Raw genomic sequence first — 20,599 nt, forward strand, 5'->3', positions numbered from 1 at the left:
AAGCACTTAGACCCTCAAGCTATCTCCCCAGCCCTTTTTCTTTTTCTATGTCCTTTCATTGTTTCAGAAAACAAGTACTATGTAGGATAGCACTGGGGCTACAGAAGCAAACTTGCTCTCAGTATGAGGCAAATAACTAGGTATGCATGGTGGAGCATGCCTTTAATCACAGAATTCTGACCAGCAAATTATGACTTAGTGACATCCTTTAGCAATGAATCAGTGAGTCAATCAATCAATCAATTGAGCTGGGATATAGCACAGTGCAAATACTCTGGATTCAATTTTCAGTATTACTAAAACAAAGAAGTAAACAACTTAAAGATTTAAAACTTTAAGAGAAGCACTCTACCATTTGAGGTAGCTTTCAAGGAGACAGTATTCAAGAAGGAGAAAAAGGCATGTGGAAAAGTCCAGGGCAAGAAAAAGGCAGGCTATATTCTGGGAGGACTGAGTATAGTGTGGGATTTGCCACAAAGCAGATAATAAGACCAAAGGTGAGGTGAGGCCTACTTTGAAAGGTTTGGAAGCAATGGGGAGGCAAAAGAAGTTCTATTACAACAACAATCACATTTTATTTCAATTATTTTCCTAGTTTGCAGCTTACTCTAAAACAGTGGTTTTCATCTGGGGTTAATTTTGCACCCTACCCAAGTGACATTTGGTCATTTATACAGGTATCTTTTGTTGTCATGACTTGGATAATACTACTACGTTCTACTGGGTACAGATGAAAGGCATTTCTAGACAGTGGACAAAGCACAGAATAAGTCCTCAATTCCACAGGTCAGTAGTGTTGAGGTTGAGAAACTACATCCTAGAACACTACTTGATTCTTGAGGGCAAGAACTGTCTATATCTTTATGGTTCTACAGGTTCTTAGGTGTCATGAGTGCCTGATTGCTTAATGAATATTGAATGAATGAAAGAGTGTTTGACATAAGATCCTTTATTGGGAAAAGTATGTATCTGACTAGTCACTGTTCTAATTACTGTCTTTTTGAGCACTTTACTATATGGCCATTTTCACCTAATAGAATATAAGTCCACGAGGACAGACACCTCTAGCTTGTTTATTGTCTCTTCAACTTCTGGGTGAATAATTGATGAACAATAACTCACCTCACAATTTCATTTTACACTCCCTTCCCCCAACTCTATTATTATCTGGTCAGGGCCCATTATAGACAGGTTTCTGGAGTACAGTTCATTTTCCCAGTGAAGAGCTGAGGAACTTGCAAAGTTATGCTTTTGAATACAAGGTTCCCTGTTGAATGAATAGACCTGATGGCTAGTCACGGGGATAGAAGACAGGGAAATCCAGGGTTTGAGTTACATGGGATTCTGTCTTCTTCCCTGTTAAAATACAGAAAGGTGACACTAACAAAATATCTTGGCATGAATTTCTTTGGGTTTATTCTTTTAGAGGCTCAATCAGCTTCTTGAATTTGTAGGTCTATGTCTTTACAACTTTGACAAATTCATAGATTTTCTTTCTCCAAATAGAGTTTCAGCCCTGTATTCTCGGCTCTCTCCTTCCAGAGCTCCCTTGGTATGGATGTTAGCCTTTATATTAATGTCCCACAGATTACTGAGTCCCTGTTCCTTCTTTTTTTTTGGCAAACCAAAAGGAAAACTCTATCTTTATTTCTCCTCATTGATGAAGTTTTCAGGGACCAACCGTGACATTAAAAACAGAGATGACAACACATCTGATGCAAAAAGAGATTGAGAACCCAGTCTTACAAATATAGATGTTCATTTTTATATTAGAAAAAATTATATGGCTCCATATCACAAAATTTAACATTTTTCTATTAAACATCACACAATTCCCATCATCACGATGACCTACATAATACTAAACAATGCAGTTTTTATTGATATTGGACAACAGGGCCAGAATTTCAACTAAAAGATAACTGCAGAATTCCACATTGGGCAGTAATCTGTGTGTGTGAAAAAGAGCTTGGGGCAACAACACACATGGATGGGACTCTGCAGCCAGTGCTACATCCCCCCACAGTCAGATGAGCCAGGTTCCTGCAGACCTTCAGACCAATTCTCCACTGATGTCCTCTCAAGGGGGCAGTGTTCAAGAGGCGAAGGAAGCAGCAGCCATTGAGAGTAAGATGGCCCGTTCCTACTTCAGTATAATATGATAGCTGTCATTGGTTTCTGCTTTCATTGTGTCCAGAATAAAACATGCTTCTTCCTGAGAGTTCTGTATCATTTCGTCACTGATGAGCACATGGATTCCCGTTGGCCCCTGCTTGTAAATCTGGCTGATTTGTCGAGGAGAAATGCTGAAAAGCTGAGCGATTTTTTCTGTCAACTCTACAGCTGTCAGTTCTTCCAGATAGATGGCATGATACACGAAGAAAGTACCATTTGATTCTCCATCCTCGTGCTTCTGCTGTGGCTGCTGCTGCTGCTGTTGCTGCTGCTGCTGCTCCCTCAACTGCAACGATTCCTGACAGACATAAATGGTTAACCTTGGGCGCACCATCCGGCCTTTTAATGCATTAAAAAGTCTGATTCCATCTGCAGGACCACAGATTTGGATCACATCATCTCTAGTTAGTTTCAATAAGTCTGCCCCTGAGAAGTTGGTGAAAAGCCTTGTGAAAGTAGAAAAACGGTTTCGATGCAACCACTGCTGAGCTTCCTCAGGTGTAGTTGTTGGCAAGAGGTTGTCTGTGACTGGAGGGGGTGGCTCTGGCTGGTGGATAGGTGAACCATTCCCTTCCCCAAGAGAAAAGCTGCTATGGGAACTGTTGAAACCAGGTGATGGAGAATTGACATATGTAATCTCAGGCCATGGAGAACACTCTGTGAATATAGTTGTCTCATAGGAAGGTTGGTATTTCTCCTTTTCATGAGGTGTTCGTTTTTCCATTTTCTCTCTATCTGTTTTTTGCTTTCTGTCTGCACCTTTGGGCTTGAAGACCTTGATCTGGCAGCTGGCTGAGTGCAAGTGCTCAGTATATTCTGTTTTCATTCTCTTTGAAGGTATCAATTTGTACTCGGAAAGGCACCCCCTTTTCTCCACCATGTTTCCTCATAGTAAACTCTGTGCTAATACAGTGAACCTGAATAAACACAGATGTCCTCTTTGCAGGGTCCCACAGGAACTCCACTGTATTGAGCTGTGTTGGATTAGCCTGAGGATCGATGATACCCACAGACATTGGGATACCTATGTCAAGGATTCTATCTCCAGGACGGTTCCACCTCCAGCCCTCCAGCTGCTGATGTTCAGTGTATTGTAGCCTTCTGTCATGGAATACTACACGGAATATACTCTTCACCAATTTGCCATTAATCTCTGGAAGTTCTCCAAGTTTCCTGTTATCTAGCATTCGAATTTCATAAGACTGTCCTTGATTGAGGTATGTCAGGGTTTCATCGTGGAGTTTCACAGCTGGAGAGGTGGCAGCACAAAGCACATACTGGAAAGGCAGGATTTCATTCTCATTATCAGGAGGCAGACTTGACTCTTCTTGTTTAAAAATGGGCAATGCAAGGACATCACTCATGCTATAGGCACCAGCACCCAGCTCCTGGCCGATCCCCGACAGGCTGGCATCAAAGTCCTGCACCAACCCGGATTCAATCACTTCATCGGCCAGGGGAAGCTTCAGAGCCCAGGCCATCCTGGCTCCTTTTTTGCCTCAGGAGACACAGTTCTTCGTACCAAGATGCGGAGCGTAATTCCCTTTTCAACCCCTCGTCTCTTCGAATCAAATCCAGGTTTCTGCTGAGCCCACTCAGCACCCGGCGCAGCCCCCCACGGCGTGGAAACGTGGAAGGAGCTGTCCCTTCTTATCAGTCTACTTTCACTGGTATTTCTTACATTGGATAAATTCCGTTGACTTGTCTTCAAGTTCACTGATTCTATTTTCTATTATTTCTGCTGTATTGATTGACCTACACAGCATAATTTCCACGTACTTCTTTTTTTTTTTTTACATTTTGTGTTTCTTTTCTGAAATTTTCCATTTCTCATTTATTTCAAGGGAAATAGTAATTGCACATTGAAATGAATTAGCTTTGTCAGAGATGGGTATTCCATTGCCATTAAAATATGGTAGGTGTGTGAATTCAGCAAAATAATCCAATATAGTCCAGTAGTCCATAATAGTAGTGGGTTATCCATAGAACTGGCAATATCAGAAGTTGTTGACTTGAGTCTTTTACAGCTCAGCATATTAATATGGCTTTATTTTTTATACTTTGTTTTTATACTTTTCTGCTGGATGGTTAAAACCAAGATAAGGCAGGAAGGACCATTTTGTATCTGTATATAGAAAATAGTTAGAATAGATACACAGCTACTTTCTCTTAATTCAATGAAAAGAAAGATTTGTACTAAAATTGTTTGGACAGGATATCATGTCTGCATCTTGTACTATGAATAACCGCTATGAAGACAACAATATGTAATGTATTAATTATTGAAACTGTCCTAATAATCAGTTTTGAAACTGTCTCAGTGGTATTTGTTTCTCATTAAAATTAATTTAAAAAGCGAAATGAATTAGCTTTGCCTCATAGTGCCTTGTCTAGTCTACTTGCTACTAGATGAGAGTGGAGATTCAGCTTAATACAGGGCTGGCACTATTTGAAATGAAGCAATGGAGCTCCATCTGTTTTTGCCAAGCAAGACATGGAAGATCAGCTCCCTATTGGGCCCTGCTGAAACCCCAGAGAAGTGGCATGTAGGTGTTTCTTTGATATTTAGTTAGAATAGGATGAATATTGTTAAAGGTTTTCTATTGTTCACTTGTACTTTTCCCAGATTTCTGGGTAAGAGGCATAGTCATTCCTTGGGACAGTTCTGACTGTACGTGCTGGAAGTTCCAGTTTGGAAGAATTTAAAACCTCATACCTGAGATATACAGAAAGAAAAAAAAACAGATTTCAAGGCTGTGCAGAGGTTCTTTGATTATCTTCTTCCAAACATGTGATCTCCCCATGCTTGTTTGTCAGGAAATTTTTTAAGAGACTACCTGGGCTGTGGGTGGAAAATGGGACTGTCTTATCTTGGTCACAATTGGAGGTTTGGGTCATGCATTTTTTAAACCTTACTTCTTTCAGGCATCTCTGAGGCCAGCTACTACCTGCTGGGAGAGGCTCAGGGAGGCACGTAGCCAAACTGGTGACCATTCTGAGATGTTTTATTTTTCTATCTACCATGAAAATCTCACAGTGTTTTCATATCTATGATTCTATTGGATTTTCACAACAACCTGATGACAAAACTACCATGATTATTAACTTCATTTTACAAAAGATGAAACTGACACACCAGAAATGAAGTAGAACCAAATGATAAAGTTGGCATTTTAGCCCAGTCCTCAAGACTGTGTTTAGTACTCCATGTTGTACACATGTGAAATGACCATCATCCTGAGCTACTTCATATTGGTATCCCTTTATTCAGTGGTACCAGAGTTTTCTAGTTTAAAAATGCTTAACATTTGACCTAGCAGCTACAGTCTAGTTTACTAGCCCATAGATAATGTTGAAGTGCCCACCAGTACGTTACAGAGAATAGGTCCTAAAGAGCCACTCGGGTCTCAGTTATCTCAGATAATGGACACCAGGAAGGAAGGGCTAAGAAGGAGGCGATGTGATGGTCCGTGTTCTCTAGATGTTGTGATTATAGAGATGTAACAGAAAAATTAACTGGGGCTAGTACATATATAGTCACACAATAGATACTCTATGCTTCCTGATTTGATGTTTTGTTTATGTTGTCCCAAAATTCTTAGTACATTCTGAACAAGAGACCTCACAGTTTCATTTTGTACTCCCTCTCCCCCATCATTGTCTGTCCAGGGCCCATTATAGACAGGTTTCTGGAGTACAGTTTACTCTCCCAGCAAACAGCAGAGCAGTTTACAGAGCTATACTCTTGAATACAAGGTTCTCAAGTGTTAAATCTGTTCCTTGTACTCTGTCAGGCTCAGCGAGCTGTGTTGCTCCCTGAGTAATGGTCTTTCTGAGCTAAGAGTGGGACCACCATCTTTTAAATAAACTTGGTTTGAATTGCTGAGATCTACTACCATTATAATTTCATCTTTTTTTTTTTTCAGTACTGAGGATTGAACTCAGGACCCTGTGCTTGCCAGGCAAGTGGTTATTCTACTGAACTATCTCCTTGGCCCCATAATTTCATTTTTGAAAAAGATGTTTTTTCTAGAATAATTTTGACTTATAGCAATAACCTTCCATTAATATTTGTTAGTTTCTTATGTTTTATTTTTATTATCCTACTGCATATTGCTCCACTGTATCAATTACACTGAAATGTAATTATTTGTTTGAATATGAGTTTTTTTCTGTGCTCTGTACAATACTTGAGAGAAGAGGTCACTTTTTAAAAAGATCTAAGACAGATTCTGGTGTAAAGTTGAACTTTCATAAGTAAAGGAATACATGAAGCAAAGAAAGTAATTATTCTATACATTTCTTGAAATTTTAGCAATGTTTTAAAATTTTTTATGTTTTAATTTTTAATTTTTTAAAGAATACAAAATGAAAAAAGTATACAAAATGGTAAAAAAAGTTAGAAATAATACTAAATTTCATTTAAAAAAGTAATCAGAATTCAACAATGTTTGTACTGCATAGTGTTTTGTTCAAATTATTTATTTAGGATACCAGATATAAATCTACAAACTTGGTTTTAAAAAGTTGTAAGAAATTAAAAAGGAGAAAAAGTAAATTAAGCATTAACTGTTCCTTTCAATAGACCAGCAGAAATCAGCAGCACAGTTATCCAAACTACCCTGCATATATACGATACTGCAAATGGATAAATCTTTTCCCTTCTTCCTTTCCCTTTTCCTCAACCCAGTTTTTCCTTCCTATTGAATAGATTTTTTCCATTCACAGTATCTATCGTACCGTTCAGATTTTATTTTCCTCTTTCATGTCCTCACACTAGAGACACAATACGATGTTTGCATGAGAGACATTTTTTAATGTCTTGTACTCTGAGTACCTCGAAAATAAGGATATACAGTATATTAATCATTGTTATTTGCTTACTATTTTGTTGTGATATTTTGCTTTATTGTTTCATAAAATTAAAAAATGGAAAAGAAATAACCTTCCTAGTACATATCATCTCTGACAAAAAATTTTAAAGATAATTATATATTCACATGGCAGTTGTAAGAAATAGTACAGCCTCAGTAGAATAAGCGCTTGCCTGGCAAGCTCAAGGGCCTGAGTTCAATCCCCGGTTCTGAAAGAAAAAAAAAAAGAAAAGAAATAGTATAGAGATCTTGTCTTATGTTTTTCTCAAGTGTCCCCAATGGCGAAATTTTGCAAAACTCTGGTATAATACTACAACTAGAATATTGCCTTTGTTGCTATTCACCTACATGATTCAGATTTCTCATTTTATTCATACTCATCTGTGTGTCTGTATTTCGTTCTGCACAGTTTTATCATACTAGGTTCATGTATCCACCTTCACAGACAAGATATTAGACAGTGCTAACACCACAAAAATCCCTGGTGTTCCCTTTTTATGGCCACACCTATTTCTGTTCTGTAACCCCTACCCTCAACCTTTGGCAGATGCCCATTCATTCCCTATTTCTAAAACTAAGATATCTGGGATGTTTTCAGTTTGGAGCAATTACAAATACCACTTTGATTTCTTAACATGTATTCACACGAATCCAAAGCCATGTTAATGCTTGATAAAACAAGATTTATGTTTTTGAAGTCTTTGAATTTGCATTATTTAATGCTTATTTTCAGTTTGGAGGCAACATTGTTTAAGGTAAATCAGAAGGTTTATAGAGTTGAAAGAAATATTTTTATTATTTGTGGGAACAAAGGTTGGATACAGGGCCTTTGTGCTGAGCTATATCCCTAGTGATTCTTAAATTAATTTTATTTTTTTTTACTTTGAGACAAAAAGTTCTCACTAAGTTGCTAAGATGTTGAGACTGGAGGAATTACTGCTGAGAAATGGGCTCCACTTTTTCCTTCCTGTGCAGCCTGAGGCCGATTACTTAACACTCTCTCCACACAGGTTCCCCTGAGGAAAAACAACCTCTGCTAGAGTTGTTTTTGTGATAAATAAATGAGATAGTGCACGAAAGGGTCCTAAGACGTTAGTGCTTTTCATACCACAGTTTCTTCTTTCCCGGATCCAACTGAAGATAGGGAAGGGTCAAAGAAAGGAGAAAGTCAGACCTGTCGATTTTTTTAATGCAGGTTTTCTTTTTTAAAGTTTTTAAACAGAGTACAAATTAGAATTAGAAAAAAGTACAAGTTTCAAACAAACAAATTTCAAACTTGTACTTTTTTCTAATTCTAATTTGTACTCTGTACTATGAATAACTACTACAAAGACAACATATGCAATATATTAATTATTGTAACTGTCCTACTAACCTGATTTGAAACTATCTTATTTCTACTTCTTTCTCAATAAAATTATTTCAAAAAAGAAAAAAGTATAAGTGACAGAATTTCACTTAACAAAGTAATATGAATTACGTAGTATTTGTTGTGATACATAGTGTTGTTTTCTAAATGCAGTTTTAATATTTCTAAGAATTGATTACAAGGGAAAATAGAACAAGAATGACTACACAAGCAGTGCTTATAAGTAGCTTAATGAAGCTTCTAAAGACCTCCAGGAGGGAACTGGGAATTTTTTTTTTTAATTTTATGGAGAAACAAATAGCAATGAGACAGTTTCAAAGCAGGTTACTAGAACAGTTGCAATAATTAATACACTGCATATTGTTGTCTTTGTAGTAATTTGTCTTCATAGTAGTTACTGGGAAAATGTCTTTTAACTAAATCATGTAAGACCTGGGGGTCAGGGAGATGACTCAGCAGAATAAGCACTTCCCTGGCAAAGTGCAGGGGCCTGAGTTCAATTCCTGGTTCTGCCAAAAAAAATAAAAATAAAAAATCAATCAATCATGTAAGACCTTTTTGTGTTCCCCTCTCCCTCTCCTTGCTTGGAGGAGAATTAGTTTAGCAACTTTTTTTCAAGATACCCTCAGCCCAATTTTTCACAAATCCAAAATTTGTTTTACTCTTTAAAATAAAGAAAAAAAAAATGGGTGAAAGAAAGAAAACCCATTTTATCAATTTAAACTCTGAAAAAAAAACAAAAAACAAAATTAATGGAAGGTAGATAAATGACATTTCACTTGGACTGAAAAAAAGAATCCACCTCCACGTTGGAAGTTTTTCTGATTCTGTTTGTTTTTCACCCCCTTCACATTTTATCCTCACACTTAATGACAACTCAAGACTGTGTTCTCCCATTTTCCCCCTAATTTTCTATAAGTCTTTCCAGCCTTTAAATAGCTATTTATAGATATGCAACTCTGACAAGATACTATAATTCTCTATCAGACCACCTCATTTTCAAAGTTTCAAAATCTCAGAACACATTTTTACTTGATTTTCTAAGCGTGCATGTGCGTGTGTATGTGTGTGTGTGTGTACGCGTCTGTGTGTGTGAGATTCCTGATAACCCTCCCCCCCAAAAAAGAAAAAATAATAAGCAAGACCTGGGTAGATGGAAATATGAGAAAAAAAGAGTCCTGATAAGGGGAAATCTTGAGTAAAAATGCAGAGATAGGGCTCAATTATGCTGGGGATCGAACAACCACTTAAAGTTAGTTCTGGTGTCTGACTTTGTTCACCATTTTGGGTTGTATTATTTGGCTCTGTCCTACCTCCTACACAATGCAATTCTGCTCTGGTGAATTTTAGATTACTTCAGTTTTCCACTGTTTTCCTTTTGCTCTATCTATGGCTTTGCGCACTCTTTCATAGTGCTCATATACTCAGTTCTTTAGAGGTTTCCCTTTTCAGCAAAAATTTATACCTAAAATTTAGATGACAAAAATAAAATAAAATAAAATTTAAATGACGTATGTTTCTAGAGCATCATCCCAATCCAATTTTCTGAGCTTTGACTTTCCTAGCTCAGCATCAGCCTGAGATGGCCAAGTTCCTGAAAACTGTATCTAGCCCTGAGAAATGGGACACAAAGTCCAGCTAGACTAGTGTCAAGTAGTGTGAAAACCAAGTCTTTGGTGGATAAAGGGTCTTGATGACCAGGCAGAGTAGTAAGGATTTGATATAGTCAGACGTCATCAACTATGCTAATCATTTACTTCATCAACTTATGGCAGAGGGATTTTTTTTTTCTAATACTGGGAGAGCACAGCCCTTTGTATGACAAGGCAAAGGAGTTGCTTCCTCTAATTAGAGGAGGTTTTATTGACTGCCTAATGCAGCATACTTACTAAGCAGGCCCAAAAGGAAGACACCCAATTTACCCCCTGCAAAGATTTTGGTTGAACAACACCCCATACTGGACCAAGACTCTTTGGTTTGTGAACTGACAGTCTATCCTCTTAGAGGATTCTGTTCAGACTTTTACTGGGCCTTGGAGGATTGTAAATTCAAAAAAGTCAGGGACTGTAGCTAGCTGCCCAAATCAAATGGGAGTGTATCATGCAGCTGAGCTATATTACACTAGTGTACACCTCGCTGCTACCACTGGAACACCAAGTGCAACGGCCCCTCTCTTGCAAAAGAACTCAATTGTATAGTCTTGGAAAAATCCTAAAATAGGGGAAATAGTTTGGCTAGGCATAAAGCTGGAAAAAGCAAAAGAATAGAACTCAAGACTCCACTGAATGCCATGTTAAAATTAATTTGAATATATAGCACCTTGCAAAGAGTAGCTATGAGCTTGCCCCACAAATCCCAGGCTGTTGGGTGAAAAGGCATCTTCCCACAGACTTTTTGAAGAAGTGAGCATAAAATGAGTTAAATGTGCCACCTTACCCAGATAAGGGAACAAAAAAGTAATGCAGACTGAAAACTTCCATGAAGTTAATTGATTGTTAATCTTTAATTCATTGAGGGCTTAGATTATATTTCTTATTGCTCACCATCACATGCCAAGCACTTAGTATAGGATCTGACACAAAAAAGGAACCCAGTAAATGATTGCTGAATGAACAAATGAATCAATAAGGAGAGCAAGTAAAATTTGTTGAACTTCACGCATAGGCCAGACACAGCTCTGTGTACTTTACGTGTATTAACTAGCTCATGTAATCGTCAAAACAGCTCTCTAAATAGGCCTACTATAATTTTCGTTTTACAGAGCAGGAAAACAAGGAGCAGCAGGACTGTGCTTTGTGGAGGATATATTACTAATAAGCAAGAGGACTTGAATGAATGACCTTTAAAGGAAGGCACAAACACTCCGGCTGTCTTTTGACCATTTATGGTTTCTATGTTCATAACGACCCATTCAGTAGACTATAAGACAGACACAAGATGCTTTATTGTTATTCACTGCTTTTTCTTTCTTGGGTACCATCAATGCTCAGAATGTTCCATTATTACAATCAACATATGCAAATACCATTTCTTTCTTCCTATTGGAATCATACTCATTATTCAAGATTCCCTTCAAAGTTCACCTTTTTGATGAAGCTTACCTTGAATGCTGTTTTAAAAAAAAAGAAGGTCTTGCTTACTCTTTGGAGAAAAGATAGCACCACACTCATTTGGTACCTGAAAACCACATGGAATTATGGTAAGAGCCAGATGTTAGAATCAGGGTGGGCTTTAAATCCCAGCTCTGACAATTTTTAAAGAGTGTGACTTTGGGTAAGTTACTTAATCTCCCCATCAAGGAAATGATCTTTGTGCTGCAAGATAATTGAAGACTAAGATAGATGAAGAGGTAATAAAGGAGCACTTAGCAGCTTTCTACGAGTTCACAGTTCCAGGCCTACACCAATCATATCTGAGGCCAGTTTGAGAATGTACAGATATGATCACAGTGCCAGTCTTGGTAACAGTCAAAGGAATTAATGCAAAGGGAAGAGATGAGGGATGCAAAGAAGCAAGTAAATATAAATTTTAGTAAAACAGTGTGACGATATTGGAGGGTTCACAATATAGATCTTGGAAATTGAGGACCCATGAGCATGCCATTAATCCCTAGCATAAGTGTAATATCCCTATGAAGCAGGTCATTTTTAAGGCCTTGTTAAGGGAGCAGAAATCACTAGGGGTAAGCAGAAGTTCACTAAAGGCAAGTCAAGGCTAACTAAGCCCACTTCTTTTTTGAAAGGATATCTGAACTGTGTGTGTGGAGGGGGGATGACAGGAATACCATAGCATAAAATGTAAGATATTTGAAAAAGCCCTATATATCCTCTGAGAAAATGGAATACAGGAGTTGGGTGCTAGTGAACTCACATGTAATGTTTGGAGTTTGAATACACTTATTAAAAGTGTATTAATAAGGGAAACACTCAAAGATAATGCTGCATTATTCTGTATTGTACTCTGTCTCATTCAATACTTTTATTAGCTGGGCTGATCAAATATGTAGGTTAAAAATAAAATTAAAATTAAATAAAAATAGTGTAGACTGTACATTTTCACAAGGGGTGATACTGCCTTTGAGGGCAAAAAATTGGTTTCTAGAAGATGAAAATGTTCTTTCTTATACATAGAATAGAAATATATATGTACTACATAAACCTATCTAAAATACATCTGTGGTATCAAAATATTTAGGAAACATAGTCAGAAAAACTGTCTGAAAAGGGCTCTGTAGGGTGCAAAAATGTAAATAAAAGGGGGTTGAGAAAGGGTATAGGTTGAACTAAACAACATAATTACTACACAGCCCAGAGTCTAAGTTAAATTAGAAGTCAATTGTACAAGCATAGAATCAGCCACACAAAAGTAATTCATGCAAGAAACCACAGAGGGTTTTAATTAAGCTACAAGCTACGCACTGAGCAGGTTTCTGCTCAAAAGACAACCAGGCTGGCAAAAGATCTGGAAATAATATCCTATGAGAAATGGTATAAAAGAACTGTGGATATTTATCTCAGAGGAATAATGATTTGGGGTGACGTGATAGATATTCCAAAGGATGACCATATGAAAGGAGAAATCAAAATAGCTCGTGTGAAGTTAATTTTATTCAATCTAAAGAAGATGCTTTTAACTACTAGGGAATACCCAAATATGGAATAAATTTCTATATGTAAGAGTAAGTTTTCCAAATTGTCAGGAAGATTCTTCTACACTGATGAGACAGGTAGATAGAGCTGTTAGGTGTCCTTTTAAGTAACAGATTTTATGATTTTCTACTTAACTTAAAGTTATGCAGGTTGCAAAGAGGTCCGAAGATGAGTTTAGTCAAAACATTTTCCCTTGGTTTCAAAGCCAAAATTCTACAACATCAGGAATATTTGGTTAAGAAATCACTCGGTTTTGAGCCAACTTGGACACCAATATTTAAAGTCTTAATTCTCCTGGGCTCTGGAATGTTGTTTTTCCTCCTAACTCTAGCTAGATTTCCATGTCAGCATAGAGGGCAGAGTTAGCTATAGGGACATGTCAAGCTGGAACTTTCAGAGACTGGGCTACATAAATATTCACACCTGTTTCTTGAGAATATTGGTATGGGAGTGCAAAATGGGGAGCACGTTTCCTTCCTTGGTAGGCTCTACCTTGCTCACTTACTCTGTTTCTTCTCTTCTCCTCTCCTGCTGCTTCCCTTTCCTTCCTTCCCTCCCTCCCTTCCTTCTCCCTATCAGATCTTGGACTAGCCGGAAGCAGGTTTGCAGAGATCAGGACAAAGGGTATTAATTTCAAGTTAAAGACGAACATCACGCTGATGGGGAAAACTGGTGATGGGGGCTTTCATAGTTTGTGAGCATATGACTAACAAAACAACGTGAGAATCCCATCCCCAGAATTGTACCTCAATGACTGTCTCACCACAAACTGGACAAGACCTTGGCGGGGATGTAGCATAGTTTTAATGGGGGTCTGAGCACCCCACTGAAGCTTCTTGGATGGCTTTTCAGAGCAAACATAGTTATTTGCTCTGCTTTTCATCTAGCACTACTTGGCAGAATCTCAGTTGTGCTGTTGCTAGAAATTCGGCTTTTTACAGTTACCATAGAATCTTACCTTCCTTCTCTCTGCCCTTGGCCACGTGATATCTACTCCTTCACAAACTGCCCTTTTGATTCCTGCACCCCACTAGGTGATCTTTCACTCCCACTCATTGCTGAAGTCCTCACCACTGTCAGATATTTCCACAAGGGCCATGTCTGCAGCCTAGCTCATAAGAACTTTGCCAACATGTTAATATTTTTCTCTGCATGTCCTCTCTCGAGTAATATCCATGTCTGCCGTATTAATTCTGGGACAGAAGTCAGAAACGTTGCAGATCCTCTCCCTGAAAGTCCCATTTCTCTTTGGAACAGAAAGACCTTTCAAACGTGGCTTTCTGGGTTTTCCAGTTTGCTGGTGGGTGGATCTGGAGTGGGCATCCCATCTGCACATCTGGCAGGGGTGCCTTCCAGATTTTCCTCATGACTCAGGATCAGTTTCTGAATGCTGGGCGGGGCAAAGTCTCCTGAAGTTGCTGCAAGGCGCCTCCCCCTGTGACTGGAGCTTGGTACAGCTCAAATAGTTTTCAGGTTAAAAAGCCAGAATCTTTGTTCATCCGCACTCACTTGCGGAAGTTACCTGGCTATCAGCCGAGGTAGCAGCAGCAGCAGCAGCAACAGCGGCGGCGGCGGCGGCGGCAGCGGCAGCGCGGCAGCAGCAGCAGCAGCAGAGCTCCTGAGATAACTCAGGTGAGTAGAGAAGGGATTCCTAAACTTAGCCTAGAGTTTTCTTTGCTAGATAATTTAGCATATGAGAGAAGTGAAAGAACTTAAACTTTACAATCCGTCAAACTTTATGGTTATAATTTTGTAGTTTATATCGGATGTGTATGTTAATGGCAGTTTGGAAACTCTAAAAATAAAAGAATTTTTGTTTGGCTGTTTTGAATGTGTAGGGAGCAATTGTGGCTATCTGGCAATAAGATGTGGGGAGGATATCTGGTCAATTTTGTGGTGGTGCGCGTGTGTACCTACCTTTTGATAAATACTTGGTAAGGGAGGACAGACCTGGGACAGGGGTGTGAGGGCAGAAAACTGGATCGCTGCCGGGGCTTCATTCTGGCTACAGCGGACCCACAGCTATTGGCACTTTACGGAAATGCAGACAAAATCTCAGAGCCACACTGTACGCAAAAGGCAGTCGGGGGTGCAGGCTGTGCGCTGCGCACAGGAGGGGATGGCAGTCCACGCTGTTTGAATTCCTTGTCTGCGCAGCCCCAGGGCCCTTCTGCCCTTGTGACAGGTTGGTCTTGGCGTTTCCACTGTCAGATCCTGGTGTTGTTTTGTTTCCCTCTTATTTTAGCTTTGGTTTAAAACTTGATTTGAAATTGACCTCCCCCCCAGGCTGTTCCAAGGATTTAACTGGGCTAGCTCACTGGAGCAGCAGGAAAAAGAACGGCTGCAAATTGCCATAGAAGCAATTGGTCCTGAGGATTTAGAACTTTGGTGCAAAGTACATAGGGAAATTCAGTAAATTCTACTCTTCTGACAGTCACTTCTGGCTTTAGGTAAAAGCATCCTGGTTTGTATTAATGCTTTATTGAAATTCAGTTAATGCTTTATTTGCTAATCTCTGTTGTGAAATAAAGGACACTTTACAATCTGAATGAATAAACAAAAACATTCTTTGGGGACTGCTAATTAACTCTTACATTTCTCTGGCAGTGATGTGTGTGTGCTTGCGCTTGTGTGTGTGTGTGTGTGTGTGTGTGTGTGTACGTTCATGTGCACATGTGTGTGCCTGTATGTTTGTGTGTGGCTGAATACTTTGGGTTTGAATAGAAATCTTTATTAGTCTTTGGAGTCCCTAGCAGTCCTGGGAAAAGCCTAAACATTTACATGGTCAGGAATAGGTTAAAAAGCAGGTTTTCATATCCTTCAGACTTTTCAGTTCCTAAATTAAGAGCAGAAACAGCCCCTTTGTGACCCAAAACAGTGTTTCTTTGATTAGCCTTGATTTGAAATCATCTCACCTTTTGACAGCTAGCAATTCAAAAACAAAACTCCTAAGTACATTCTTGCAAGAAAAAGACAATGAAATTTTTCAAAACCAAGGTCTCACTTGCAGTTTGGGGTTTGCATACTTTTTTTTTTTTTTCCGATACCAGGGATAGAACTCTGAAACTTGTGCTTGCCAGGCAGGCGTTTATGCCGCTGAGCTATCTCCCTAGTCTTGCATGCTTTCTTTCACCAGTTTTTTTTTTCCCCCTGTGGGGGAAAAATCATGCTGAAAAGAGTCTGTGGGCCCCTGGTTTTTTTTTTTTTTTCTCTTTCGAAACAGGTCTTCCTGTGCAGTTCGAATTCACAGTTATTCTTCTGTGTCAGCTTCCTCGGTGCTGGGATTACATGCGTGCACCACCACGACCGGTTTCCCAATTTTGGGGCCAACACTGCATGTGGTACCAGGAATCGAACTCGGAAACTTGTGCTTGCCAGGCGGGCATTTATGCTGCTGAGCTATCGCCCTAGTCCTGTATGCTTTCCTCCCCCAGTTGGTTTTTTTTTTGGGGGGGTGGGAGTGGGGGGTGGGGAGCGGGAAGTCGTGGTGAAAAGAGTTCGTGGGTCCCAGGGCTTTTTTTTTTTTTTTTTCATTCTTTCGATACAGGGTCTCGCTGTGCAGTTCAGACTCATTCTTCAGTGTTAGCTTTCTCAGCTTTGGGATTACAGGCTTGCGCCACCACGCCTTGTTTCCCGGTTTCCAGGTTTCCCGGTTTCCCGGTTTCCCGGTTTTGGCGCTGACAAGGCATGCGGTACCAGGGATCGAACTGGGGACCTAGTGCTTGCCAGGCAGGCATTTATGCTGCTGAGCTATCTCCCTTAGCCCTGCGTACTTTCTTCCACCAGTTTTTTTTTGGGGGAGCGGGGGGAGGGTAGGGGGGAATCTTGGTGAAAAGAGTCCGTGGGTCCCAGGTTGGTTGGTTTGTTTTCATTCTTTCGATACAGGGTGTCGCTATGCAGTTCGGAGTCAGAGTGATCCTTCTGTGTCAGCTTCCTCAGCGCTGGGATTACAGGCGTGTGCTACCACGCCGGGTTTCTTGGTTTCAGGGCCAGCACTGCGCACTCTGGGTTCTGGGGCTGACACTGCATGTGGTATTGGGGATCGAACTGTGTTTCTGCCCCTGAACTATCTCCCCAGTCCTGGGTGCTTCCTTCCACCACTTTTTTTTTTTTTTTTTAAAAGATCATGGTGAAAAGAGTCCGTGGGTCCAGTTTGTTTTTGTTTTCGGATGCAGGGTCATGCTATGCAGTTCAGACTCATAGTGATCTTCCTGTCTCAGCCGCCCTAATGCTGGGGTTCCCAGGCGGACACAGCATGCGGAGTCAGGGGGATTGAACTGGGGACCATTCGCTTGCTAGGCAGGCTTTTATGATGCAGGGCTATCTCCCCAGCCCGGCTCCCACTTTTGATGCTGATTCTGTCACTATATGATCGTGGGCAAGTTCCTTGCCTTATACTAAAAGAAAGCAGCTATACTAAGTGGTTTCCTGAAAGCTTCCAGTGCACCATTCTATAAAACCCAGAAGTAGATTGTCAAAGTGCTGTAAATTTACTGTAGTGTAAATCAGCCAAAGAAAGAGAGGTGGAATAGAGTAGAGAATGGCAGAGGGGCCACTTCATATTGGTCTTGTAAATGTCGGGGAGTGTCTTATTTTAAGGTGTGTAATCAAATGTCCTCAGTTTTTGTTAAGGATAGAAAAGAGATATAATTTGCTAAAAATGAGTTTTCTAATAGGTTGAATTTATCCTCAACAATTATAAAGCATACTCACATGCTTAATTTCCCTGACCTCCCCAATAACACCCTGAGCTGGGCAAGGCAGCCATCACATTCCCTTTGTGCTTATGGTGAAATGGAGAGACCGAGATGTTTGAGCTGCACTCTTAACTACCTGTGCTCATTTAATGATTTTGGAATTGCTGTTTTCTTTTTTGCTTTTAATATTTTAAGAGTGGACTAAAAGAAATTGTGTGTTCCTTTTTTCACTTTCAATTTCTTTGAACAGAGTCTTCTTTGGGCAGAGTAGGGGCAACTAGACAAGTCAGTGGGCTAGATCAGAGGCCCTTCATGGTCCTTTTCAGATCCCTAAAGCTGACCTTCAGGTAACAGTTTGAATCTTAACTGCTGCGTCTAAGTTCCCTAGTTGACACCTGTCTGCAGATGGAAGCTATGATGCTGCCTGTGTAGCTGTGGAAACCACCGTTTTCTGTAGCACGTATATGTTGAATTTTCATTACTTCCTGTTCAAGTCCCATTTCTCTCAGCACAGCTCTTCCAGTGGGTATAAAGGATTTTGAGTATACCTAATGGCACCTAACTCATGCCAGGGCGGAGCTGGGACTCCTATACTTAATTTGTATGCAAAATTGTACTTGTCTGTACCTCTAATTTTTGTCCGAAATACACATCAAGGGTGAAAGTCACTGAGGAAAGGGAAACACTAGCCCGGGGCATTACTCTGGAAGCTTGTTCTCTCCCTTTCTCCCCCTTAAGTGCCCTCTTTTTCTCTCCTACTCATCCAAATCCAAATTCATTTGTAAACCACTAACCTCATTGCCAATAACAGATTTTTTTTGGTAGCTGAGCTATCTCCCCAGCCCTCCAATTCCAGATTTTTTTTAGAGCAAAATTTGGTTTCTAAGCTGACCTCCAGGTAAATAAGCAAGTACTTTTGCTCAAAGAATTTGCCTAGCTCCCCCATCCTCTTAATGCTAGTGAGAAGCGAATGTTCTCTCTTTCAGCCACATATGTGTATTCCTTGTGGCAGGCTCCCTCAAATTCTCTTGGCATTTCCCAAATCTGCACCCTCTGCGTTGGACCCTCTCCTTGCTCTGGTAGACATGTTTTTCTCTAGGCAGTCAGTCCAAAATCAAGTAAGGCTGCCTCAGAATATGACATCAGTGCTGAACCCCACACTCTGCCTCATCTAGTTACACACATACCACTACCCTTCAAGCTACAGGGTCGCTCTTCACAAATGTCTACATTGCCCTTGTTATCCAAAGGCTTTCTGTGTTGTACTCAAAGCCCTATCTTTTATTTTGTCTCTAATATGTGGTCTTTAACTTAAGGATTCTCCTTTCCTTTTCACCAGTAGATGCAGTGAGTCAGTAAAGGAATATTACCTTCCAACAGCATTCCTCTCCTCCATAGAGAAATTATTTTTGACAATCCCTTATAAATTTCTGGGTTTCCAAAAGTTTTCTGAGGGTTAGCGGTGAATCCCTGGATATAAATTGTTCAGATTCTCCAGGTTGTCAGATTATGGGCATCATGTTTGCTTTGGACGGTTATCTCATTTGAGCTAACAAATCTTTTTTTAAAAAATGCAGTGACCAAAAGAAGCAGCATAGTGTGATGGGGAGCCTCTCACCAAATCTGGTAATACACAGACAGGCATGTGAGTCAGCTCTTCCAGATTCCCTGGCTGCCATTTCTTTAGGTACAAAATAAAAGGCATAGATCATATCTATACAATATGGCTCCAAGGAACAGAATGTAACCTGAAACGCCAAATGGATATATCAGTGGTAAACTTCCATACAGTCTCTGATTTGCTACTTAAAACATTTATCGGTTGAACAAATACATTTAGTAAAATTCTGTATCATTTCTTTTTTCTTGTTTTCTTTTTTGGGGGGGCCAAGTATCAAACTCAGAACCTTGCACTTGCCAGGCAGGCACTTATGCAGTGCAGCTATCTCCACGGAACTCTGTATTGTTTCTAGTTTTTATTATATTTATTCTCTTTAAAAATAAATAAATAAATAAATAAATAAATATGCTAATGGAGAGATCTTGAGTTTTTTTGTTTACTTGTTTTGGCAAATTTTGTCCATTTTTTAACACTCTAAATCTTGAGTTTTTTCTTTTACTTTTTAAAATTTCTTAATGAATACAAGGGCCAGCCAAATAGCTTTGCAGATTAAAGCACCTGCAAGCAGGCGCTGGGTCTGGGGTTTCGATCCTGGGCCTGTCATGCCGGCCCCATCCCGCTGAGATTGTGATTGAGACTGGGTATGGTGGCACGTGCCTGTAATCTCAGCACTCAGGACGTTGAGGTAGGAGGATTCTTGCAAGTTTGAGACCAGCCTGGGCTACAAAGCGAGCTCAAGGCTAGCCTGAACTGCATAGTGAGATCCTATCTCAAAAAGAGAAAAAAAATCATTTTTAAATTGTTTCTTAAATCATGGACATCATGAAGACTTTACAACTCTCTCATCATTTGTTATTGTGTGCCAAGAAAAGATCATTAAAATCATTACATATCTATCTTTGTGATTCCAATAAGGGCACTGAAAACCCTGTTATCATCCTAATACTATTCAAAATAAAATTTATCTTTCAAATTCTCTCCTTGCAAAACATTTAAGAGAGTTTGAGTGAGGATCTCTGTTTAGCCATGTGAACTTTTTTCCTTTATTTTTATGAGAAAAGAAATCAATAGTATGTTCCAATAAGATAAGAATCTATAGTCCACCAAATTAGTGTAATTGAATTTTGGGGTCTGCCTTTTGATTTCAGAGTCTGCAAATGATTGTACATTAGACTTTGAAGAGAAAAAGCCATATAATCTTTCTTTCTTTCTGG

The 20,599-nt window shown here is 39.6% G+C and overlaps 1 pseudogene; it reads right to left on the minus strand.

The window, feature by feature from the left end:
- Positions 1–1,749: 1,749 nt before the first annotated feature.
- Positions 1,750–3,719, minus strand: LOC101585773 (annotated as a pseudogene).
- Positions 3,720–20,599: the final 16,880 nt, after the last annotated feature.

The sequence above is a fragment of the Octodon degus genome, unplaced genomic scaffold (genome assembly GCF_000260255.1).
Source record: "Octodon degus isolate 3935 unplaced genomic scaffold, OctDeg1.0 scaffold00117, whole genome shotgun sequence".
In the NCBI taxonomy this organism is placed as follows: Eukaryota; Metazoa; Chordata; class Mammalia; order Rodentia; family Octodontidae; genus Octodon; species Octodon degus.